Source organism: Lissotriton helveticus, chromosome 1_1, assembly GCF_964261635.1.
Source record: "Lissotriton helveticus chromosome 1_1, aLisHel1.1, whole genome shotgun sequence".
Classification (NCBI taxonomy): Eukaryota; Metazoa; Chordata; class Amphibia; order Caudata; family Salamandridae; genus Lissotriton; species Lissotriton helveticus.
In genome coordinates, this window is record NC_136057.1 from 1247228202 (window position 1) to 1247254521 (window position 26320).

Here is a 26320-nt window from a genome sequence, read left to right on the forward strand (position 1 = left end):
CCAAGTCCGTCAAAATCAAAACATTGGTTTCGAGTGTGTTTGTAGTTTCTTTCCCTGATGTATCTGGTGATGGCTGGAAGTGTGCATGCCTGATAGTTTGAATGGTTTATGTATATAATGTTTTATTGTCTTTTGTGCTGGGCTTATATCACCAGAGAAAATAATTTTATATGTCTATGAAAATAACTTGTTGAGGAAATGAAATCTTTTGTATCAAGAAATGTATTAAAATAAAATGATTTGATACTTGACAGCGTTCTTGTGGGCAATTGCAATTATTTGAACTTTTTAGTCCTCTAGAATAACGGGAACTTCCCGTTCATGTTTTGATTTTGATTGAACGCCCTGGTGGGTAGTTCCCCCTTATCCTTTTATTAGGTTCAGGGTTCCCTTCCTTGTTGTACATTCAGGCACCAAGTCCGTACCTGCCCGTTGCTGATGATAACCCCCAGGCCACAGGCTCAGACACCAACGAGGTCTAACCGGAGGCTGGCTGTCACTCAAGGCGCACAGGGTTAGTGGCACCACGTGTCGCCGGCATGCGTTGAACAGGGTTAGTGGCACCACGTGTCGCCGGCCCGCCATATGGAATTATGCCTCACTGATCGAAGGGGGTCTCGTGCAGTGGCCGCCGCCACAGACTTGGGGTCACGGCCAATTAGGACTCAGGACACAGTTCCACATGTGGGACCTACTGTGACAAAGGAGACGCCTGTGGAGTATGTCAATGAGGAAGGAGTAATGTGGGCCAGCGTCATGGGGGCCATCAATGGTCTGCGGAGGCTGCAGAGGATGCAAGACTGGGGTTTGGAACTTGCACCGGCACGTGTTGGGCACTCTTTGACACAAAATGGTGTTGGCAGGTGAGCAGTGCGGCCTTGGTGCGCTGGAGCGGGCAGGCCTGGTCTGGGATTTCAGCATCCTTAGGTGCAGCAGGTGCACAGGGTTGCAGGCCCTGCTGGTCATGGCGTCGGCCGTCTGGCAGACTGCAAGGCGCTGCCCTGTCAGTGACATTGGCCTTTCCGGGAGAGAACCACGCTCTGCGCCATGGGGTTTTTGTCCACACCCCTGCGCAGCCTTGGCGTACTCAGGGCCAACTCACTACGCTCAAGCACACAGGGGGGGACGCAGCGAGCGACATTTCCGCTATATGAGCCATGGCCTGGTTTGACATGGTTGCGTCCACTGTTCACTACCCTTCACTCACCAGCAGTTGTGGTCTGCATGGACATAGCTGTGGTCATGTTGATTGCCATGTTGTATGCGGTGTGGTCACATGTGCATTCCCACAGTTGTGCGCTGTGTGATGGTGCCTTCCAGGTGTGTGGTGTGTTGATTTGGCACTTACCAATGAGCAGTCCAGTTCCATATGTGCCATCCTGTTAGTGCTGATTGATGACGGACTGTCGGAAGATGTATGAATTGTGCACACTGCCGGGGTAATTTGCGACGACATTGGTGAACATTCCCCGGTGGCCCACTATTGCCTGCACATTGATGGAATGCATGTGCTTTCTGTTGCGGTAGTGGTGTGCAGTATCCGCAGGGGGCACAAGTGGGACATGTGTGCAGTCTATTGCCCCCAACAGGGCCAGGGAATCCAGCGATGGCGTAGAAGCCTTGCTTGGTCTCCTGCTGTTCCTGCGCCGTGTGGGGGAAGTGAAGGTACTGGGGTATGAAGCTGACAATGGCATCCAGGACAGGTGTGATGAACTCTGCTAGGGCTGGCTGTGAGACCCCGCCGACTCTGGCAGAGGCCAACAGGTGCAGCACAGCCAGCAGCTTTGTCTGCAGAGGGATGTTTGTTCTCCACTGTGTTGGGACCGTCAACCTGTGGGCGATGTGGGTCATGATGCGGATGATGATTGTCCTTTTGAGCCTGCAGTGGGTAATGACTTCCTCGGGCATTGGGTCTGTGAGACTGGTGTGTTTTCGGTAGGTCTGCTATCTTACTCTGTGCTGCCTCTGTGGTGGTCCGGGTGGGGTCAACCCGGGTCCTGGGGATGGTGGCAGTGGGTGTTGTGGCCCTGTTGGGCTCCAAGCTGCATGATGAGTAGCTCCATGGCGTCTTCTGTTCTTCATGTATGGCTGTATGCGGAGCTCCTTTGCCTACTGCAGGTAGTCGTCCGGCTTTACACCTGCTGGAGACAGGTGTTAAATATCTGCTTCTACCGCGGCTTATCGCGTGGTTTTGACTCGCATCGCGGATCTGGCAGTTCGTTGTGAAAGTGGTGTTGTCGTTTTTTCGTGTGTTTTTGAACGGGAACGCCTATTCTGCATCTCATTAGGATTTGTTGATGGTGTCCATTTTGGAGAGAAATTTTGGGGCAGTTATCGCGGGAATATTGGTGATGTCTGCAGTTTGCACCAGCTTGTGAATGGGGTGTTAAATATATCTCCACTTTTGATACATCTGAGATAAGTCCTTGTGAATATCCCCCTTAGAGGGTTCAATGCATCATTATTTATGTTGTGTATCAATAGATAGACAGATAGATAGATAGATAGATAGATAGATAGATAGATAGATAGATAGATAGATAGATAGATAGATAGATAGATGGATAGATAGATAGATAGATAGATAGATAGATAGATAGATAGATAGATAGATAGATAGATAGATAGATAGAGAGAGAGATAGATAGATAGATAGATAGATAGATAGATAGATAGATAGATAGATAGATAGATAGATAGATAGATAGATAGATAGATAGATAGATAGATAGATAGATAGATAGATAGATAGCATCCAGATGTTTGATATTTTAAGTAGGTTTGAAAAATATCTTTTCTAAGCTGAAATTTTTTCCATAGTTATAGTTTGTGTTTCAGTTTGCTAAGAAGAAATTTGACGACCCATAGGATTTAACATATCACATGTATTTGTAGAGTGCAAATTCACCTTAAAAGGACATATTGCCACTATTGAAAGACTATCGATAGATCATGTTGGATAATCTGTTCATATTTAAACTGGATCCTATTATAAGGTATGAGTTAATTGTTTGATTTTCAGATATGGCATAATTTTTTCAGGTTAATATCAGTAAATATGTTGAGATAAAAGGCATGTTCTTGCGGTTCATTATATCAGACTTAACACTTGAAATATTGCCTGTCTTTTCATCAGCATTCTACTTTAAGACACCTCATAATTGATTTTAGATCCTGAACAGTGGTTTGACAAGGACTTTGAATTTATCACCCACTTTATGTTGAATCTTTTCAGAAGACACTATGAATGTTTACACTATTCCATAAATATTGAAAGCATTTAACTTGCTGTACTTATGAATTCTTTATGAATTAATGAATTGTCCATACATAATTGAGTGACTTTCCTCTTGCCTTTGAATTGAGTTGAGTGATTTAACTTTACTTGCTCTCTTTTTGAATCTCAATTACAGAATCATATTATTTAAAAAGAAGTTGGAATTGTTAATGTTGGTGCCTTGTGTGCTGTGCGTTGTCAAAATTCATGCTCTTTTTCCACTATGCATAGCCCCCTGCGGCTAAGCGAGTTATTGGGTTAACTTGCTCAATTTACAAAAAATTAAGTTACTTTATGATTCATGGGGAACATAAAAAAATATTATTAAAAAAGTATTGGCAGTGTTTTTTAATTGTTTCTCTTTCAGTAAACTACCCCATATGCTTCAGTATCGAGCTGGTACTGTGTTCCCCTGGCCATTCCCCTGTCAGTAGTCACAAAGAAGAGCTGGTGGAGCAAAACAGGATTCATTGAAGCTTCTCCTGCCCGGCAAACTCCTCCAGGCTTTACAGGGTCCTGTAGTCAGAGAAGGTTTAGTTGCAAGTCACTGACAGCAGTTATGGTTTGCAAGCCAAGTATCCTGATTGGCCAGTCTATTGTGAACATTCCATCCAGTGTCCTCAGTAACTACATTGCTTCTGAGTTAGTATAACTAAAGAATATCTAAAAAGTATGACAACTGATTATGGAACCTACTCTTGGTGTAACAGAAACCTGTGAATTTTTAGAAAGGGCCTTTATATGGTGCCATGTAAATTTTTGATAACTTTATTGAATTTTTCATTTATGGAATAGATGGTGCAACATGCAAGAGAACTAAACATAAAACAATGGCATGACACAAACATATCAGTTTATCAGGACTGCACCTGGGAGATGAGTAAGAAAACCAAATTGCATGATATAGCTAAAAAATAAGCTAATGACCTGGAAATTAATCTCCCAAAGTTCTAAATGGGTGGAAAACAAAGAGGCAACATACATAACCCTGAGGTCACATTTACTTCTGAGCACAGGTATTCTCAGTACTAAGAATACCCCAATGCCAGCATCACCTATGCTCTACAAAGGGAAAAGACATTAGTTTAATGTTTGTTTATTAGTAGGTGTAGCTACATACCTGTCACTAGTAGTAATGCCAGAATCACAATATAAGATCCAGTCAAGGCTGCAAGCAGGCAGGCTTAACTTAACAGACAGGTGTGTAAAGCATTTAAAACAGCAATACAGTACAGTAAGACACAACACATATAAAAATAAAACACCCATTTATGCAGATAGGAAGTATTTATATGATTAAAAAGACACCCAAACAACAAATGTCCAATGTAGGGAAACTGAGATTTGAATTTTAAAAGAATAAACACTTTCTAGTGCTGCAAAGCCAAAAGTGCAAACTTGAGACATCTGCCTATGCTTGACTGGGAAATAGTCAACCTTTCAGGCCTACCATGATGGAGTGTGAGTCGGATACAATGGCGGCTAGCTTCAGCAGGTGTCTCGGTCGATTCATGGAAGTCTCGTCAATAATGAAAAGTTGTTGAGTTTCAGCAGGGCAAACCTGAATTTCAGGCTGGGTTGCTGTTCAACGTTGCCAGCTTGTCCGTCGATGACGGGTCGGTCAACTTATGAGGCATTTTGGAAAAAATGCTCCAAATGATCTCAAACTCCTGGAGATACCTCCAAAACGTCCTTTTTGGTCCTTGATGGGTCGACAACACCAGCCAAGGTTCCAGAAGCTCTGAGTTTCTCCTTGGAGAGTTGGGACTACAGTTCTCACAATGTGCCTGGTCAAATCCTTTAAAGACCACCTTAACTGAAGGTGGTCAGCTGGTTTCTTCTTAGTGGAGACGATGCAAGTGAGCTCTTTTAACCTGTTGCCTTCAGTGAGTCCACCTCTTAAACCTTTAGCGCACTCCAAGCAGTTCAGCAGGTGCAGTCATTCAGAGTGCAGTCCTCTTGGTGCAGGCCAAGGGGTCCAGCAGGACAGACCTTTTTCTCTTTGTTTCTTCAGGCAGAGCATCTGAGTTGCTAGGCATCTCTCCCATATGCATCCATGCTACTGGGTTGACAACCAGGAGGCACCCTTGACCAATGGAGTACAGGGTGCCACCCTCAGGTATGACAACTTCCTCTAAAGTGTGGCATATCTATGTCCCAGAAAGCACTGTTTGTCAAATTGCAAAAAATGAGAAAATCTCCCATGGAGCTTAAGGTCTGACTAACCCAAACTAGAGTGTGGCTAATTTTCCCTAACATCACCCTTCCAGTGCCTCTACTAATTCAAGTACAGGGGTTCTCATCTGGCTGTAGGTGCAGGAAGTGGGGGTGGACCTGTGTCCCGTGCTAAGTGTGTTTCTCTCTTTGAAGACCAGTTTGGCTAACCAGCCCCATTCCTGCTTTTAGCTCTGCAGCTTTCTGATCTCCTCCCACCTGGTGTCTCTTTGTTTCCTTTCAAGCCACTTCACACTTTATCAGAGCAGCTTGGCTCAGCCTGTCAAAGACTGGCCAATCAGGAGAGGCTACCCTAGAACTGGATTTAGGCACATCAGAAAAGCATGGGGCATATTACCAAGCAATAGCGATAATTAACGCTATTGCTTGGTTAGAGACAAAAATTTACCGCTGAGCTGCGGCGATTTTTATCGCAGATAAACCTTGGTGTTACCAAGGTTTATCGCAAATGCGATAAAAATCGGCCGCAATGCATGAATATCACTGAAAAGTCAGCGATATTCATGCATTACCGAGCTAATGCTCTTAGCCATGTTATCCACCTCCCATTGGATAACATGGCTACGAACTGCTCAGGGCAGGTGTTAGCTTTTGGAGATATTCGGGCTTAGCGCGAATATCTCCAAAAGTTGGTAATAGGAGATAGCGATGTTAACGACTGTTTCCAGTCGATAACATCTTGGCACGCCCACTTTGCATGTCATTAGTGATAAATATCACTGACATGCAAAGTGGGGCCCAAGATGGTCGCTATCTCCTACTAGCTGTCGCTAACTGGTGTTAGCGACAGCTAGGTAATAGGGAGATAATTTTATCTCCACTTTCTTGGCTTTTAAAGCCAAAAAAGCGGATATAAACCCCCTTGATAATATGCCCCCATGTTCTATAACTTATTTTCTGTCATAGTTATAAGTACAACCTTGGCTAACTATTATTTAGACACTTTGAAGTATCATTGTAGCTCACTCCTGTCAATAGTTAAACACTATTAATGTTTAAAAAAGCCTTCCCATGTTTGCCTAAGGAGCTAATGTACAACAATGAGGAAAAGTGAAATTGGTAGTTTGACCCTCAACAGGGCATATAAAACATCTTTATATATTGTTACTGCTTATAGTTACAATGCACCCTACCTCTGGGGCGCCTAGGGGAAGACCTTAGGGGTGAATTATATGTAAATATAAGGTAGTTTAACACTTTGGAAGTACCTTTAATTCCAAAGTCTAATTCGGACATAGTTTTATTTTAAAAGCAGCTTGCAAAGCATGGCTGGCTTTTAAAATTACCGCAGACTACACAGTGGTGCACACTTAAGTGCCTTAAATCTGTTGGGCCTCTACACCTACACACAATACCATATACTAGGGGCTTACAGGTAAGTTATCATACCAATTGTAATTACAACTAAATACCATGTACCTTTTAAACAACACATTGGTCCTGGGTCTGGTTAGCAGGGCCCAGGGCACAATCAGGGTAAGTCTAACATGCACACACTACAGCTCTCCGGGAGGGAAGCCTCAGAGGTCCCAGGAGAGTTGGTACTGCTGCCTTCCCTCATTGGCTAACCTTTGGTCAGCCAATGAGGGAAGGCAGCAGTTCCTCACTTGTCACAGAGTACGATGGGGACAGTGAGACTGCTGACCCCCACCCCACTCTGTGATGAGGTGTCACTGAATGACACCTGGCCCTGAGCACATCAGGGCTTAAAACTGAAGTGCTCAGGTCTGAGGTTATCAGTGACACCCCCTGGTCACAAGGGAGAGGGCCTCAAGGAACCTTTGCCCTGCTGAGGCAGCCACACCCATGGGGCTGTGAAATCCTCAGCCTGGCAACGATCAGCGCAGGCAGTCAGGCGCCTGCACATTTAGCGTATGTCTAGTTCCTGGCTTCCTGACTGGAACAAGAAGAGTGTATGTCAGGCTGAAAGATACTCTTCTTGCCTGGGGTAAAAGGGAGGAGGTGAGGCCCACCCACCCATATGGATGGGCTGCGGCCACCATCTGTGGATTCAGCAGAACCAATGCACCTCTTTTTGGCAATGTAACCTCAAGCAGATCCAACACATCGCCTCTGCTGTGTGGACTTTACCGATACAAGGACTTTGCATTGCAGCCTTCAGCCCATCGGAACCGCCACTGCACGATGCATCCCCGGCACAGGCCCTCACATCGCATGCCTTTCATTGACAGCAGCCTCGAAGATGACGCAGGTCTCCACATTACAAGCTCTGCAGCTTCTTTAGAACCGGCAGTGCACGTCCTCAATGCAGGGTTTCACACCACAAGTCACTTCATCAATGGTCTTCTCGACAACAACACAGGACCTCACATTGCAGTTTTGCAGCACCTTGGAGCCTACGCTGAATGACACATCTCCGACCAAGACATCACATCACCTCGCTGGGCGACGCATCCTCAACGCAGGATTTATGGCACTCTTGCTCAGTGGACTAGCTGGGTCCTGTGGCCATCCAGCTCTCCATCGAGGTTGTCCCGAACTTGTGACTTTGTCCTGGTCTAGTGTAGATATCTATATTTGGCACTTTGGGCTTCTCAACGCTATATTCACTGAAATCGTTAACATTTCATATATCCTTTTCTAGTGATTGGATTCTTGTCATTTTGGTCTTGATTTATTTATTAGATCTTTCTTGTGTTTTGTTTTCATTTTATTACTGTTTGAAGTGCTGAATAAATACTTTAGACATTGCTTGTGAGTTAAGTCTGACTGCTCTGTGCCAAATTAAAAGAAGGTTGTGCTCAGGTGAATTTGGGGTTTGCTTGCACCTCACCCTGTTAAGTTTTGCAGTTCTTGCTTGCGTAGGGTTTAATTTCCCCTTAATCAGTAACCCAATTTCTTACAGGCCTCAGTAGGACAACACAAGGACCTAGGATATAAATAAGTGAGCATATCAGGGGGCCATGAATTGCAAGTGTTCTTCATATGGGATAGGGGGACCCCATGAGCAGCCTTCAAATCTGTTGACGGAATTGCCTAGAACTGTCGCAATGGGTTTGAAAAGTGACCAATATGGTGCTACCCATTAAACCCAGTGGTACAAATAAGTGTATCCCACTGTTAAAAATATGTGCACCACGTGTATAGGTGGACCCACAGTGTGAACAATCCCCTTCATTAAGTATTTAGTGTTCCCTCTAAAAAATAACAGACATCACTACTGGAGCTGAAAAATCTGTCACACAAATGAATTGATGTTATTAATCCACATTATGGGGTCGATCAGGATGGCGGACGGAAGAGCCACCGCGGCCCTGGAGTAGGCGGAAAAAGCCTTTTCCGTGTCCGCCTGCCGCGGATACTCCGTCCGCCATATCAGGATAGGAAAACGTGTCAAATTTCCGTCCGCGACGGAAAAACACGCTCCGCCGGCCAACTACACACGACCACGCGGCGGACGGAACACATCCGGACGCTCCGCCGTACGCACTGACGTCGAAGACCGTCCCCCAAATCAAGATGGCGGAAAACACACATAAAACCGCTGCGGAAAAACAACCTGTCTTAACACGGCGGAATCCCCACAGCGAACATAGGTGACACAGCCGAGATACCCACCGCAAGCTGACCACCACCATGGACCCGGCGCTACACGCTTTCCCGATGCTCTTCGCGATCCACCACGTCCTAGTCATGGCCTACTATGGACGACGACGCAGGTAAGGTACAAACCATTGGCTGTCTGGAGGGGAATACCAGCAAGGGACGTGACGTAGGGAGGGGGAGTGTCATGTTACCGAAACCACTGATGAGAAGCATATACGAATACACATTAGCAGTACGCAAGCAGGAATGACAACGACAGACCACGAGACTTGATAGACTACCTTTATTGTCAAATAATAGGGGTCAAATCACAGTGTATGCGTGAACATGGGCAAAGTGGGCACCAGAGCAGGTACAACATAGCAGGTAACGAGAGGGCAGCATGCAGTATCAGAGCATCAACAGGGCATTGTGCATTACAGAGCAGGTACATCAGAGGCAGGTAACGAGAGGGCAGGTTGCAGTATCAGAGCATCAACAGGGCATTGTAGAGTACAGAGCAGGTACATCATAGGCAGCACGTGAGAGGGGCAAAGTGCATCAACAGTCCATTGCACAGAACAGGCCCATCAGAGGCAGCACGTGAGAGGGGCAAAGTGCATCAACAGTCCATTGCACAGAACAGGCCCATCAGAGGCAGCACGTGAGAGGGGCAGTATGCAGTATCAGAGCATCAACAGGGCATTGTGCATTACAGAGCAGGTACATCAGAGGCAGGTAACGAGAGGGCAGTATGCAGTATCAGAGCATCAACAGGGCATTGTGCATTACAGAGCAGGTACATCAGAGGCAGGTAACGAGAGGGCAGTATGCAGTATCAGAGCATCAACAGGGCATTGTGCATTACAGAGCAGGTACATCAGAGGCAGGTAACGAGAGGGCAGGTTGCAGTATCAGAGCATCAACAGGGCATTGTAGAGTACAGAGCAGGTACATCATAGGCAGCACGTGAGAGGGGCAAAGTGCATCAACAGTCCATTGCACAGAACAGGCCCATCAGAGGCAGCACGTGAGAGGGGCAAAGTGCATCAACAGTCCATTGCACAGAACAGGCCCATCAGAGGCAGCACGTGAGAGGGCCAAAGTGCATCAACAGTCCATTGCACAGAACAGGCCCATCAGAGGCAGCACGTGAGAGGGGCAGTATGCAGTATCAGAGCATCAACAGGGCATTGTGCATTACAGAGCAGGTACATCAGAGGCAGGTAACGAGAGGGCAGTATCAGAGCATCAACAGGGCATTGTGCATTACAGAGCAGGTACATCAGAGGCAGGTAACGAGAGGGCAGTATGCAGTATCAGAGCATCAACAGGGCATTGTGCATTACAGAGCAGGTACATCAGAGGCAGGTAACGAGAGGGCAGGTTGCAGTATCAGAGCATCAACAGGGCATTGTAGAGTACAGAGCAGGTACATCAGAGGCAGCACAACTACGTGTCCCTACCAACCCGTCACAGGGACCACAAGAGTGCCACGCAGTTCTCAATGGACACACCATGTGAATTAACATTTGAGTGAAGTGTACAGCACGTCACATCACAGAATCAGGGGGGACTGCGTGAACTACCTGCCTCGGACACACTGGCAGCACCAGCAACAGGAGTGTGAGACACAGCCACAGCCCGAGTGACACACACATGGGCCACGGACCCAGACACACTGGCAGCACCAGCAACAGGAGTGTGAGACACAGCCACAGCCCGAGTGACACACACATGGGCCACGGACCCAGACACACTGGCAGCACCAGCAACAGGAGTGTGAGACACAGCCACAGCCCGAGTGACACACACATGAGCCACGGACCCAGACACACTGGCAGCACCAGCAACAGGAGTGTGAGACACAGCCACAGATGTAGTCACTGACACGTGAGCCACTGACCCAGACAGACTGCCAGCACCAGAAACAGGAGTGTGCAACACAGCCACAGATCTTCTAACTGACACGTGAGCCATAGACCCAGATACACTGCCAGGACCTGCAACAGGAGAGGGCACAACTGACACTGTGCCACCATCTGATACATGAGAGTCAACTGCACCGGCGCCACTGGGACAACTGAAATGATGAGCCACAGGGCTGTATGGGCCAGGAGGCAGGGTGGGCCTGGGAGCTGGGGATAGCTCACCTAGAGCCAAATCGGGGTTTGCAGGTGTCAATGGTGTGTGTCTGCGTTTCTTAGGGAGGTGTGAGTGCACCCTGGACAGGACAGGACTGCCAAGTGGTGGGGACTCCAAAGAATCACCACCCAGCATAGGTGGAGCAACTGCTGCCGGGGATCTGGTTTCGGGGGACGTGCTGGAGCCTGCTTGTCGTTTGCTCTGTGCCTGCCGCCTGGACTCGGAATGATGTGTAATGGGGGATGCAACAACAGGGGACACCCTCCTCTGCTTCTGACTGGCCTGGATGGGAGTGGAGGTATGGGGGGACTCCGCCGCGGAGACATCAGTTTGGCGTTTAGTAGAAAACATCAGCCTCAGTGCAGCCAGGGGTGAAGTATGCCTGTCCTTGATTCCGCCATTGTCCATGCTAGATGCCTTGTCCGTAGGATGTGCCTTATCCTTAGGTGGAGTGTTGTCTCTGGATGTAGCCTGTGCCCTGCTCGCCGCCCTGTTCCTGCCAGCAGACTTGTCGTCTGTGGTGCACCTGCCTCCAGCAGACACCTGCTCCCTGTGTGTGTCGCTGCCCTTGGGAGTGTTCCTATCCACTGCTGTGGGCCTGCTCTTGGGAGTCTCCCTGCTCTTAGTAGGTGCCTTAGTCTTCTCACTGTCCTTGGGAGTGTTCCTATCCACTGATGTGGGCCTGCTCTTGGGAGTCTCCCTGCTCTTAGTAGGTGCCTTAGTCTTCTCACTGTCCTTGGGAGTGTTCCTATCCACTGATGTGGGCCTGCTCTTGGGAGTCTCCCTGCTCTTAGTAGGTGCCTTAGTCTTCTCACTGTCCTTGGGAGTGTCCCTTACCTCTGCTGTGGGCCTGCTCTTGGGAGTCTCCCTGCTCTCAGTAGGTGCCTTAGTCTTCTCACTGTCCTTGGGAGTGTTCCTATCCACTGATGTGGGCCTGCTCTTGGGAGTCTCCCTGCTCTTAGTAGGTGCCTTAGTCTTCTCACTGTCCTTGGGAGTGTTCCTATCCACTGCTGTGGGCCTGCTCTTGGGGGTCTCCCTGCTCTCAGTAGGTGCCTTAGTCTTCTCACTGTCCTTGGGAGTGTTCCTATCCACTGCTGTGGGCCTGCTCTTGGGGGTCTCCCTGCTCTCAGTAGGTGCCTTAGTCTTCTCACTGTCCTTGGGAGTGTCCCTTACCTCTGCTGTGGGCCTGCTCTTGGGAGTCTCCCTGCTCTCAGTAGGTGCCTTTGTCTTCTGACTGGCCTTGTCCAAGGAACAGTCCATGGACATGTGAGTATCCCTTGCCTTCGGAGTACCTTTCGTGTTGAATGCCTGTGTAGCTCCGGAAGGCATGTCCCCCAACAACACTTGTGGATCCTGTGTGTGTACTCCAGTGCATCTGACGTCGTCTACGTGAACAGATTTAGCTGATCTAGGGGATGGGGTCTGTGCCCTGCGTGCCCTGACGTGCTGTCTGACGCTGCTTCTAGTGCAATAACCTGTATTTGAGTCCTGCTCTGAATAATCACTACCCCCTGAGACATCCAGCGGTGTAGATGGGGAAACAGAAGTAGCACCCTGTTCATTCGACTGTACTATTGCAGACGACACACTGCTTGCCAATGACTGCACTGTCCTGTGTAGACCTGCAAGATCGCCATGCATCCCTTCCATGAATGCCACCACCTGCCCCAACTTCCTATCATGATCCTGGAAAGCATTTGTCATATTGGTCTGACCCACACACAGCTGTCGCAGCAGATCAACGGCCTCAGCACACAGTGCATTTTGGCTCACCGTGGCAGGGGCAGCGGTGCCTGCACCGAACGCCACTCTGCTCCCCCTACTCCTTCGGCCACGAACAATACATGGTGCAGTTGGCGGAAGTGTGGGCCCTGTGTGCTGTCTTCCGACAGAAGGTGATGAGTGCCCACTCCCAGTCTGTGACAACAGTGCAGGCTCACCAAGAGTGTCCGACGAGGAGGACGATGGTGTCTCCACATGCGAGTCCTCAGGGACGGTCCTGTCCCCCTCTCCGGCGCTGGCCTCCTCCGTGTCAGTCTGCGTGTGTGCGAAGTCTGAGCCGGACTCATTTCCTCGGCTACTCTCCACCGTCTGTGGCTGAGTGTCCTCTGTCAAAGCTGAAATGCACAGAAAAGATGTGTGAGTCATGGGCACACTCACGTACAGAAGGAACAGGATAGCCAAATCACATAGCAGACAAAGGTTCATGAGCCCTCATCCTGCACATGGCCCACCCCTACCAGTCATCCTCACATTTTCTGCCATGGGGACATGGACCACTAGGGGATGTGCTTTAACACTCAACTACTAAGCAAGTGGCGTGTCAACATGGCGGACCTGGATGTCAAATGAGTACCACCCAATGGGACCAAAATGCCATCACAGGCATACATACGCAACACGGAACTCAATAGTGTGTCTGTGCACCAATACATGCATAGCACTCACAAGTTTCCTACACAGACAGTATGCTCACCGCTAGTTTGCTGTTGATCGGCACTCAGACGTTCGGCCAGTTCAGGATGCGTCACTGCAATGATACGGTGCATGAGAGGGGTCATGGAGCGTCGGGCCAGACGGGGCGTCCTTGGAATCAGGCCCAGTGTTACTTCCGCTACATTCTTGCTCAGCCTGGAAATGTCGTCCCAGCGTTTGTGGCAGTGTGTATGTCGTCTGTTGCACACCCCCAATGCCCGTACTTCCCGTGCTATGGTCCTCCACAGGTCCTTGCGAAGGTGCAGCTTGACCTACCATGATGGGAGACAAAAGGGTTTAAGTCAGTGGACAGGTGGCCTGTCACACACATAGGGGCAAGACGTTACTGTCAGCAGCCATGCACAATCAGGAACATATGTCTAGCCCACACTACACAGCTAAGATATAAATAGGCCTGATCATTTGGCCCCCTCATGCACACCAACATGTCCCACACTGCACTTACCACCCGTCCCGGTGCGCCGTAGAGGCGTCCATAGTTGCGGAGTACACCGTCCACGAGGACATCAAGCTCCGCGGCGGTGAAGGGTCGAGACCGGATCTCTTTGCCACTCGACATGGCAAGATCACGGAGTATGGCACTAGAGCAGCAGTCGGTGGTCAGCTCAGCAGCAGCAGCAGCAGGTCGAGGTGATGGTCACAGGCAGCAGTCGGTGGTCAGCTCAGCAGCAGCAGCAGCAGGTCGAGGTGATGGTCACAGGCAGCAGTCGGTGGTCAGCTCAGCAGCAGCAGCAGCAGGTCGAGGTGATGGTCACAGGCAGCAGTCGGTGGTCAGCTCAGCAGCAGCAGCAGGTCGAGGTGATGGTCACAGGCAGCAGTCGGTGGTCAGCTCAGCAGCAGCAGCAGGTCGAGGTGATGGTCACAGGCAGCACTGGTCCCCAGGGTAGGAAGTTTCATGTTGGCCAAGACACATATATAGGGCCCTCAGCACGTGTCAGTGGCATACGTCGCCAGCAATTGGTCAGCCCTGGAAGCGTGATCGTGAAATGGGCCAATGACTGGCCCTGTTGTTGCGGTGCACAGCTTCCGCTACTTGCGATTGGCCGAATGCGGCCTGCGTCCCTCTTCCCATTGGCTGCATGTGCAGGGACCGTGACGGGCACACATCGGCAACCGCACGTGCAAGCTTCAGGCACGGATGCTTCAGTTGCAACAATGTACTATCACTGGCGCCTCCATGGCGGGGCACGTACACAGCGGGGGAGGTGCAGGCCTATACACCCTGCAGATGTACTCAATGGACATGCCAGTTCATGACCCCCCTTACAGTCACCTTGCATCATCCACCGTACACCGGCCGGAGCGGCCGGCCCATGAACATCCGCCGTGCCCGGCCATGAACACAACCGCCATGGCCGGGACCGGCGGTTGTTCATGGCCGGGCACGGCCATGGCGGTTGTGTTCATGGCCGGGCACGGCGGTTGTTCATGGCCGGGACCGGCGGTTGTTCATGGCCGTGCCCGGCCATGGCGGTTGTGTTCATGGCCGGGCACGGCGGTTGTTCATGGGCCGGCCGCTCCGGCCGGTGTACGGTGGATGATGCAAGGTGACTGTAAGGGGGGTCATGAACTGGCATGTCCATTGAGTACATCTGCAGGGTGTATAGGCCTGCACCTCCCCCGCTGTGTACGTGCCCCGCCATGGAGGCGCCAGTGATAGTACATTGTTGCAACTGAAGCATCCGTGCCTGAAGCTTGCACGTGCGGTTGCCGATGTGTGCCCGTCACGGTCCCTGCACATGCAGCCAATGGGAAGAGGGACGCAGGCCGCATTCGGCCTTTGGGAAGTAGCGGAAGTTGAGCACCGCCATGGCGGCGCCAAATATGTGATCTTGTCAGACGCTGCACCGTGATGTGTTGTGTGCAGTTGCGTCATGAGGGATGTGAGCGTGATTGTGAAAGGTCATATGTCATACAATATAGCATGTGTGTCCATACAATGGACATCGGTCGGCACACAATGGCCAACAGATGTGCATTCGTACGTGTTGACGTCGGGTTTGACCCTACAGACGTTGTTACATCTTCACAACTACACAGTACATCACGGCTGTGTGGCCAATTCATGCATCTGTTGTCGGTTTATTGTTGTGTCGAGGTGACTACAGTGGTGGTGGTACACATGCATTCCGTGTATGTGATTTATGCGTTCTGTCACCATGCATGTCATTACCGTATGCACATCATCATTGGTGGTGGCATTTGTGCTTGATGACATGGCGTGTGTAAACTTATCGTTTGTGTGCATGCAGTTGCATGAGTGTCTGTGATGTGTCTACGATACATTAGGGTGACGACTGGAGTTATGTCAGTAAGGTACACATGTGATGGAGTTGTACACGTATGCGTCGTTTGTACGTTGACCTAAGTTACATCTCTCTCCCACACAGGAGGGCTCCAAATGTGCATCGCCCATACACTCAGCTGGAGGATATGGTAGACGAGGAGGTGATTCGGAAATTCAGGCTGGATCGACGTCGGTTGCTGGAGCTTGTGGCTCAATTGTCTCCTCATCTGCAGCCACGTAGAACGTATCCTGGCTCGTTTACACCCACTGCAAAGGTCATGGCGGTACTACATTTCTTCGCTACTGGCACATTTCAGTATACAGTTGGAGGTGCCGGGGGTATGTCACAGGCAATGTTCAGCACGGTTCTTCGGGATGTGTTAACAGCTATGATGCTGTACAAGGATGAGTACATACATTTCCCACGTCCGGAAGAGTTGCCAGCTGTCAAAGCTGGTTTCTATGCACTGGGCCACATACCTCACGTTGTGGGCTCAATTGATGGCACGCACATCGCGCTCATTCCACCACGGGCACGCGAACAAGTGTTCAGGAATCGCAAACACTTTCATTCGCTGAACGTGCAGGTGGTGTGCCTGGCGAGCAACATCATCTCCCATGTGTGTGCAAGATTTCCTGGATCCGCACATGACGCCCACATCATGCGAACCAGCAATGTCCCACGACTCATGGCAAATCTGCCACCCGGTCAAGCGTGGCTTGTTGGTGAGTGTGCAGTGGGGACTCTTGTGATCTCTGTGTTGCATGGGGTACCCACCATATCTTGTTCTGATGTTTGTCTCTGTCATCCCCCTACATAGGCGACTCGGCTTACCCAAACCGGCCCTGGCTCCTCAGTCCCCTACGTAATCCGAGGACGGCGGGTGAAATGCGGTACAATGAGGCACATGGAAGGACACGGAGAGTCATCGAACGTACCTTTGGACTGCTGAAGTCTAGGTTTCGGTGCCTCGATAAGACCGGAGGGGCACTGCCTTACTCACCAGGAAAAGTATGCAAGATCGTGATTGCCTGCTGCATGCTCCACAACCTGGCAGTACGCAATGACATTGAACTGCTGTTGGACCCTGAAGACGAAGGAGTTCCTCGGCCTCCCATCCCACCCATGTCGACTGATGAGGATAGTGGTGAGGAGGAAGGTGTGGACCAGAGGCGCCAGCTCATTGATCGCTACTTCCCTTGAATGTGAGTATCTACCTCTAGTGGCGGTTGACAATGCCTCATGTATGTTTTCTGGTGTTGTGTGGATATGGGGTTATTCAGCTGGGTGTGGTTTGTGATGGTTGCACATGTGTGTCTTCATGTCTTTGGACATAGGAGTGTCCATGATGTGTGTGCTCCCATCCCATGCTTGTGTGATCGTTGTCGTTTGTGTAATGTTGCTGTGCATTGTGTTGTGATGTGTGTGAATCTCTTTACTGACGTGTGTTTGCTGTCTCTGGTTTTCTCTAGGTCACTCCCGCAGCGCCATGATCATGTGCGACTATGATCCCTGTACCTGTTTACGTCTGTATCTGATGGCAATCATGTGAATAAACATGGAGGCAAAACATCATTGTGTGAGTAAATGCAATTTATTGACAGGTTGTGCTTTTGTGCTGGTGAATATTTACAAGTAAGTGGGAGGGAGGGAGTTGGAGTTGTAGGTAATGGCAGATGAAATGTCCGTGCTGACACCACATTGGGGGGTGTCAGGCTAGTCCAGCAGACCAGTGGCAATGATTGTCTATGTGGGACAGGATGGTTTGCAGGGTGAATGTCTGGCACAGGCAGTGGCATTGTCAAGGTCGTCCCCTCTTGGAGCGTGTGCCTGGCGCTCCAACACTGCTCTCAGCAACTTCCTGCCTCGGCCGCCCCCTCCGTCTCGGAGGTGGTACAGAGGCAGCTGGGAGGGCAGGTTGGTGATGGGCCACATCCGTCGCCAGGGGCTCAGGTGGTGGTGGCGGCGGTGGAGGCGGAGGCGGAGGTGACGGGGGAGGCGGAGGTGACGGTGGCGGTGGCGCTGACACACATGGTGGAGGGGGGGGGGGTTGTTCCGGGCAACCCATTCCCTCCACATCGTTGCCTGCTGGCCCATGATCACCAACATCTGGCCAAGGATGCCAGAGATCTCGCGCAGGCTGTTGGTGTTGTCCACTGAGTCCTCGTGAACACGATCAGCGTTTGCCTGGGACCGGTCGTATGAGGCCTGGCACCTGGCAAGAGCTTGTAGGGACTGTGCCACTGGCTCGGGTAGCTGTCCCTCCTCTGACCGGCGGTGTGTGGGTCGCCTGATTGGCAGTTGTCCCGTTGCCTGTGTTTGTGGCCCACTCACCCTGCTTGTGTGTGGGGCCGTTGGACCAGCGTTGCGCGCTGGGTCATGCTGGGTGGCACCGGCAGGAGTCGTGGTGCTCGTGGTAGTGGTGGTAGTGGTGGTACTGGTGGTACTGGTGGTACTGGTGGTGGTGGGGACTGTGCAGATCACAGAGACGGGTGCCGCGGGAGTCACACATGCGACGTTGGTCGGTCCCGGGAGTCCCTGTGAGCCAGATGGCCCTGGCTGCGTGCTTGGTCCCGCTCCATCCTCCGCCCCGGAGCTGCCTGTGTCGTCGTCGGCAGAGAGTCCTGTAGGTGTGGGAGGCGAGGCTGGCGGCCGGGTACTGCTTTCCCCAGTCAGTTGACGATCACCTGAGGGACAAGATCGAGCAGGTCAGTAATGTGGACAGTACATGGTTACATTGATTTGTAGACATTTCTGTTTCCTGTCGCACACACCCCACCCTCCACCACCACCGCCACCCTCCCCGTGCACATGGGGGCCTGTTGGGAGTTGTAGTTTGGGCCTCTCACACACCCCACCCTCCACCACCGCCACCCTCCCCGTGCACATGGGGGCCTGTTGGGAGTTGTAGTTTGGGCCTCTCACACACCCCACCCTCCACCACCGCCACCACCACCACCACCCTCCCCGTGAACATGGGGGCCTGTTGGGAGTTGTAGTTTGGGCCTCTCACACACCCCACCCTCCACCACCGCCACCCTCCCCGTGCACATGGGGGCCTGTTGGGAGTTGTAGTTTGGGCCTCTCACACACCCCACCCTCCACCACCGCCACCCTCCCCGTGCACATGGGGGCCTGTTGGGAGTTGTAGTTTGGGCCTCTCACACACCCCACCCTCCACCACCGCCACCACCACCGCCACCCTCCCCGTGAACATGGGGGCCTGTTGGGAGTTGTAGTTTGGGCCTCTCACACACCCCACCCTCCACCACCGCCACCCTCCCCGTGCACATGGGGGCCTGTTGGGAGTTGTAGTTTGGGCCTCTCACACACCCCACCCTCCACCACCGCCACCCTCCCCGTGCACATAAATGTTTGTATTTTTTATATAGCGCACTTCTACCCGGAGGCCTCGTAGCGCTGTATTCATACCGCTGCGGAACCCATCCTGGCTTTCCTGTGAAATGTCCACTCCTGGGCACCCCCAAGGTGAAGCCAGGCATCCACAGCGCTGCTGGGGCCGTTGTGGAGATTAAGCAAGCTATTGCCCAGAGTCACAGAGTGGGACCCATGATTAGACTAGGCACCGAGGCGAGAATTATCAGGTCCGGGGAAATTGAGCCCAAGACCCGCCGAGGCGGGAATCGAACCCTGGTCCCGGGCCAGACCTCTGCATCAGAGTCTGCCGCTCTAACCATTGAGCCACACTTCTCCACATGGGGGCCTGTTGGGAGTTGTAGTTTGGGCCTCTCACACACCCCACCCTCCACCACCGCCACCACCACCACCACCCTCCCCGTGAACATGGGGGCCTGTTGGGAGTTGTAGTTTGGGCCTCTCACACACCCCACCCTCCACCACCGCCACCCTCCCCGTGCACATGGGGGCCTGTTGGGAGTTGTAGTTTGGGCCTCTCACACACCCCACCCTCCACCACCGCCACCCTCCCCGTGCACATGGGGGCCTGTTGGGAGTTGTAGTTTGGGCCTCTCACACACCCCACCCTCCACCACCGCCACCCTCCCCGTGAACATGGGGGCCTGTTGGGAGCCATGGACATGTTAGTGTGTTGGTGTCCGACGTGCATGGGTTGGGGCGTGGGGGATGTTTCTTCTCAGTTGTGTGAGCCTGACCATGTCGTGCTGATCGTGGTGCTTGGTTTGTACTCACCAGTCTCTTCTCCTTCGTCAAGGCCGTCTAGGCTCTCTGGGTGTAGTATCACCAGCACCTTCTCCTCCCAATCGGTGTAGGGTATGGGCTCCGGGGGTGTGCCACCGCCAGTAAGATTGGCTCTGGCGTGGTTTTTCGCTCGGATGCCCTTGACCCTGGTCTTAAGGTCATGCCACCGCCTCTGAATGTCGTGCTTGGTCCTCGGCACAGTCCCCGACGCATTCACACGAGTGACGATCCTGTCCCACATGTGGTTCTTTTGCGCCACGGTCGTCTGCTGGACTTGGGCCCCGAAGATGTTGGGCTCCACACGGATAATTTCATCTACCATTACCCGCAACTCTGTCTCCGTGAATTTGGGGTTTTTTTTGGGTGCCATGGTGTGTGGTGCTCAGTGTGTGAGTTGAGTGAGTTGGGAGGTGCAGGTGTGTGGTGTGTGATGTGTAGGATTTGTGTGGTGGGTGTTTGTGTGGTAGGGTGGTGGGTGGGTGTCTTCTATGTGATTTTATGTGAGTTAGCAGTGTCTCGAATGGCCCTCTTGCTGGCAGCAATGCTGTGGTGCAAGGGATTGTGGTTGTGTGGGGGTGTCTTTTTATAGTCGTGTCTCGATGGTTGTTGGCAGTCAGGTGGTAGGTGGGCGTATTGACTTGTGTGCATTATTGGATAATTGGGACGTGTCATGGTGGCTTGTGCTGGGGGGGGGGGCCTTGTCAATGTTCGTATGTTTGCTTAGGACTTGCGGTGCACTTTCATACATTTGTTAGGCGCTAGGGATGTTGTGCGTGTTGGCCTTCCGCCCTGATGCTGTGGTTCTCGTTGCATTGTTTCCGCCGCGGACGTGGATGGCTGTGAGTTCCGTTGTACGGGCGGATTTATCCTAATTGCGGCCACGGAGTATTCTCAGGGATGGCGGTACATGTTTTATTTTCCGCGGTCATTTCCGTCCGCGGCAGTGGTTGTTCATTGGACTCCGTCCGCCGCGGACGGACTTGGTTGTGTTCCGTCCACCGCGGACGGTGTTGGTTGTGTTCCGTCCGCCGCGGTCGGAGTTTCGTGACATGAATATCCTAATCCCAACCGCGGTTTCTCCGCGGCGCAGCCGGGAGTAAAATTTCCCCCACCATGGCGGACAGTACCCATTTCCGTCCGCCATCCTAATCGGCCCCTATGTTTGAAAAATATTGAATAAGAAAAACCAAGGAATCCATATTGTATCAAAATGAGAAGAAATCCAGGCTTACCGCATAAAAATGAATTTTCAATACAGCATTAAAGCAAACCATAGCAGAGGCAATGCTTGACTAGAAAAGTTTCTTGGCACGCTCTAGTCACAATAATCTAGTAGGGTCTGAATCCACAGCCCAAGTGCATGTAGACATTTTCCCGGATCAGCGCTAACATGGTTGCATCTGTCAGTTGGTGGTGGAGCAGCACCATATTTATTGCACGTATGGATGTATGTCGGCTGTGAATTTCATTTGCCATCTTAGAATGGTGTGTATCTACTGAAAAATCTGTGTATATGGGAACCTGTGGGTGCATGTATGCATTAAAGGTAGTGGGGAGGAACTCATTGTAATCCCTGACCACTAAGAAATTCTTCCAAATTAAGTATTTACCAATGTGCAGCTGCATCTGTCCACACATGGAAGGCAGCAGCCATATCTGTTGCCTGTATTAATAAATCTCGCTTGGGGGTCTGCCATCCTACTGATATGTTTTGTAATGTACCCTAATATAGGCCCAATATAGGCCTCGGTAGTCACCTAGCCTTTCACCTACTTTTTCCCTGCAATTGACCCACATAACGGTTTTTGATATTGACCTTTTACCTAGTTTCTGCATAAAATATTGTGTGGTTTTCCCAGACAACTAGCCTCATTAATTTTGCAAAAGAATTCTCAGAATCTCCGAAGGATTACCATCTTCTGCATAATAACTATGTACAAGGGTCATCCCTTTCTTCATCTTCGGCTGACATGACACAGCAAGGTAGAACCCCTGAGGGTACCTTTGGGGAATATAAACACTATATCTTTGCTGGTGCAGGCAGAAGAGAAACACTTCCATGCTGACACAGTGATGTCATGAGTGATGTCACTGACCATGTCAAGAGTGATGTAATATGTGACGTCATCAGCAGTGCATTGCACGCGCAAGTTATAGTGAGTCCAACTAACTATAACGTGGGAATTTCAATGGTTTTATGCGAGTAAAACTTCCAGCTAACTATAACTGGTGTGAAACCTATGGTTTTTTCAGTGAATTTAATAGGTTTTTTTAAATGCTAATTCCTAACTATAACTGGTGTGAAACCTATGGTTTTTTCAGTGAATTTCAATGTTTTTTTAATAGCAAATCTCTATAGGTATGAAAAGTAATATTTTTTTTATAACAAACTTTATATTGTATAATTATGTAATAGTTATTTAAAAAAATATATATTTTTTTTTTGCCCGGAGCGCTCCCGGGGGAGCGTACCGATGCGCTCACCGGTAAGCGCAGTGTTGCGGCGCGCCCCGGGGCGCGTAACGGTGAGCGTCCCGTTAGCGCTATTGCCGCGAACGAAAACAACATCGTGACGTATCGCGCAGCCGCGTGATGCGTCATATGACGCACTGCATAAGCGCACCCGGAAGCACGCGAGTGCATACGATCGCGCAACGTCTCGACGTGCTTACGCTACGCGCCCCGGGGCGCGTAGCGTAAGCACGTCGGGTCATGTGATCTGAAAATAACACTTTTCATTGGTGCAGATCAGTTTTGGTTTCCAAATGATGAAAGCCTGGATCATGTGACTTGAAAATAACACTTTTCATTGGTCCAGAACAGTTTTGTTTTCCAAATGCTGAAAGCCCCCACCTTTTTTCCTTATTCTAACTTTGTCCTTTGACTGAGGAAGACCTGTTTGGAGTTCTATCTCTACTGTTTACTAGTATAAAATGGCTACAGTAGCAGCATCTGCCCCACCACCACCACCACCACCATCAAAAAGACCACCAGAAGATTACATTGGTGGTCAAGAGGAAGAGGAGGAGGATGATGAAGAGGAGGGACAGACAAGGCAGTTCCTGCCTGAAGATAAACAGCCCTACAAACCAAAAGAGCACTTTATATGGGAGTTCTACAAAATCCCAAGGGGTTTTAAAAAAGTCAACGCTGCAAAGTTGACTTGCTTGATTTGTGGTGTTGAGCTGTGCAGGGGAACCCTAACAAAAAATATTCCTTCGGGAATCATACCATGATTCGCCACATGATGCGTTTGCATCCAAACAATTATTCTAATGCAGAGTTAAGGGACCTCTGCAGTAAGCTACCCCCATCAACATCTAGACCCTCAGCATCCAAACAACCCACTCCATCGGGTCCGGGGGCAAGAGACTCATTGGCTACTATTCAACCTAAGTTTGCCGATTACAAAATCGTGTGCAAATATTGTAACAAGACACTTTGCTATGGTGAGCAAAGTATCGAACTTATCATGGTTGCTGGTGATAACCATAAGTATCCAAGAAAACCCTAATTTTTCCTGATTTTTTTTTGCTCCAGTCGAGCCATTTACAATTCCCTGTTTTTTGTTTCACCCTATAAAAAATACAAAAAAAATGTAAAAGTGTTCAGAAAAGCCAAAAAAAGTACAAAATGTTCAAAAAACATAAAAAAATATATAAAACAACAAAAATAAGAAAAAAACAGTTCTTTTTAGAACTACCTTTACTTTATAAAAATAAACCTATATTTTTAAAGAATCTCTGTCAATTTTTTTTCCTCAGGGTATGCGCACCGGGGCGCGTACCCAAAAAAAAAGAAAAAAAAATTAATGAAGGAGTTAGCATGAGGGAAGAACACAAAGAGAGTAATGTTAAGAGAAAGAGAGCTAGAGGGAGAAACACAGAGGGATTGTTTATTACACAGTAAAAAACAGAGAAGGTGTAATAGGGTGAAAGTCAGAAAAGGAAAATGAATAAGGGAGCGAAAGAAGGGAAAGAGAGGAAGAAGACTAAAGTAGAGATAGTGAGAGAATGTGAGTGGGTGTTGAAAGAACAAGAAAGGACAGTAAAAAATGGGGAATGAAGGGTAGTGACGGAACCGTGATAAATGAACAACGGTGAGAAAAGAGCAGTGAGTGTAAGTAAAGAGGGGTGGAAGAGAGTGAAAAATTGAATTAGGATAAGACATGGGGAGTGATAAAGAGAAAGGACAGAGAGAGTAAAGGAAACAGTGCCTGAATGGGTATGAGTGAAACAGCAAAGAAAGGTAAGTAATGCAGTATGTGTGACTTATAGGGAGTCAGTGGGTGTAGGTCGGGGTGTGGGTGTGTAAGGTGTGTCTATGGGTGTGGGTGTGTGGGGTGTTTCGGTGTGGGTGGAGGTGAGGGTGTGTGAGATATGTGTGAGGGGTGTATGGGTGTGGGGCGTATGTGTGTGGGATGTATGTGTGTGATTGGAATGTGTGTATGTGTGTGAGGAGTGTGTGTGGGTGTGTGTGTATGAGGTGTGTGTGTGGTCTGTGTGTGGGATGTATGTCAGAGGTGTGTGTATGTGTTGGGAGGGGGATGAGGTGTGTGTGTAGGAGTGAAGTAAATAATTAAGAAAAACAGAATGAGTGAAGAAGCAAAGGAAGGGAACAGAGGGTTGAAATAGGGAAAGGGGAGTAAACATGGAGAATAAGAATAAGTGAGGGAAGCAGAGTAAAGAAACAGGAGTGAGGTTGGTTGAGAAAATATTAGTGAGCTTAAAGCAAAGGGTGATGACAAACTAAATTTTTTTAGTCACACTTACCATATAATAAATGTAACTTTAATTACATTTTTTTACTACACTTTGTATCTGTGAAAGAGAGAAGAAAAAATAAGTTATAATTAGTAAAATATGTATTTTAAATTAAAAGATACAAATGAAGAGGTTAAAAATCATAACAGTGTATTTAAAAATAAAGTAAGAGTGAAGGACATAGAAAGGGAAATAAAGTAACGTAGAAGGACAAAAAGAGAGAAAAAGAAATAGAAGGAGAGCAAATTACTAGGAGTAAGGCATATAGATTCACTGACAGAGAGGAAGAGAAGAACAGAGAAATGAACTGAAGGTAAGAAAGATACTAAAACAATGTGAGTTAGCAAAACTAAGTCAGGAAACAGTAGTAAGTAAAATGATAATGACAGAGACGGAAAAGAGTCTAATTGAGGATGCATTTAGAAGAATGAGGAATAGAAGATAACTGAGAGTAAGTGAAGAACAGTCATAGAGTGAAGGGATGAAGGGAGAGAGGATAATATACAATGATTGAGGGAAATGGAGTGAGGAAGTTAGTAGACAGACACACTAAGAATAAAACTGAGTGAGTTGGAGTACAATGAGTAAGCAAAGGAAATGAGTAAGGGAGCAAAAAAAGGAAACAGAGGAGAAGACGACTAAAACAGTGGTACTGAGAGAAAATAATTTGGTGATGAAAGTAAAGAGAAGGACATTGAAAGAAAGGAAATGAGGAATAGTAATGGAACCAGACTAAAAGAAATGGGATGAAGAACAATGACAGAGGAGCAGTGAAGTTGTTGTAAAAGAAATGATAGAAGGTAGATAAACACAAGTGAACATAACCCAAGGAGAGTGAGGCACTGAGGACATAGAGGTAGTGAACGAAAAATAGAGAGAAGAGGTCAAAAGAAAGGAGCAAACAAAGATAAGCGAGGGAGAGTGGGTGATTTATAGTGATAGAGTGCGACAATACTGCTGAGTGAGTAAAGAGGAATTACTAAAAGAGCAAAGGAGGAAAATACGGAAAAGGGAAGTAAAGCAGAGAGACTGAAAGCTGAAAAGTTATGCAAGGGAGAGAGGGGATGCAGACAGTTGAAATGAGAATGAGGGGTTGTGAAAGAAGTGGAGTAAAAGAACGGGGTTGAAAGAGAGTGAAAGAAAGACATTATAAGTGAGTAAAAAGAGCTAAAAGAGGGTGGAAAAAGAAAAGTGAGTGTGAGATAATGGGAATATAATTTAAATTACAGAATACAAACTATAGATTAACTTGTACAACATGTTACATAGTTTATTTTTGCTGTTCTCAGAATATATTGAATTTCACCTAAAAAAGTGAGTTCAAACTACTCATCATATTACAGCGGGGAAAAAAAACCCACAATCAAAAAGATTGTGTTTTAAAAAAACCG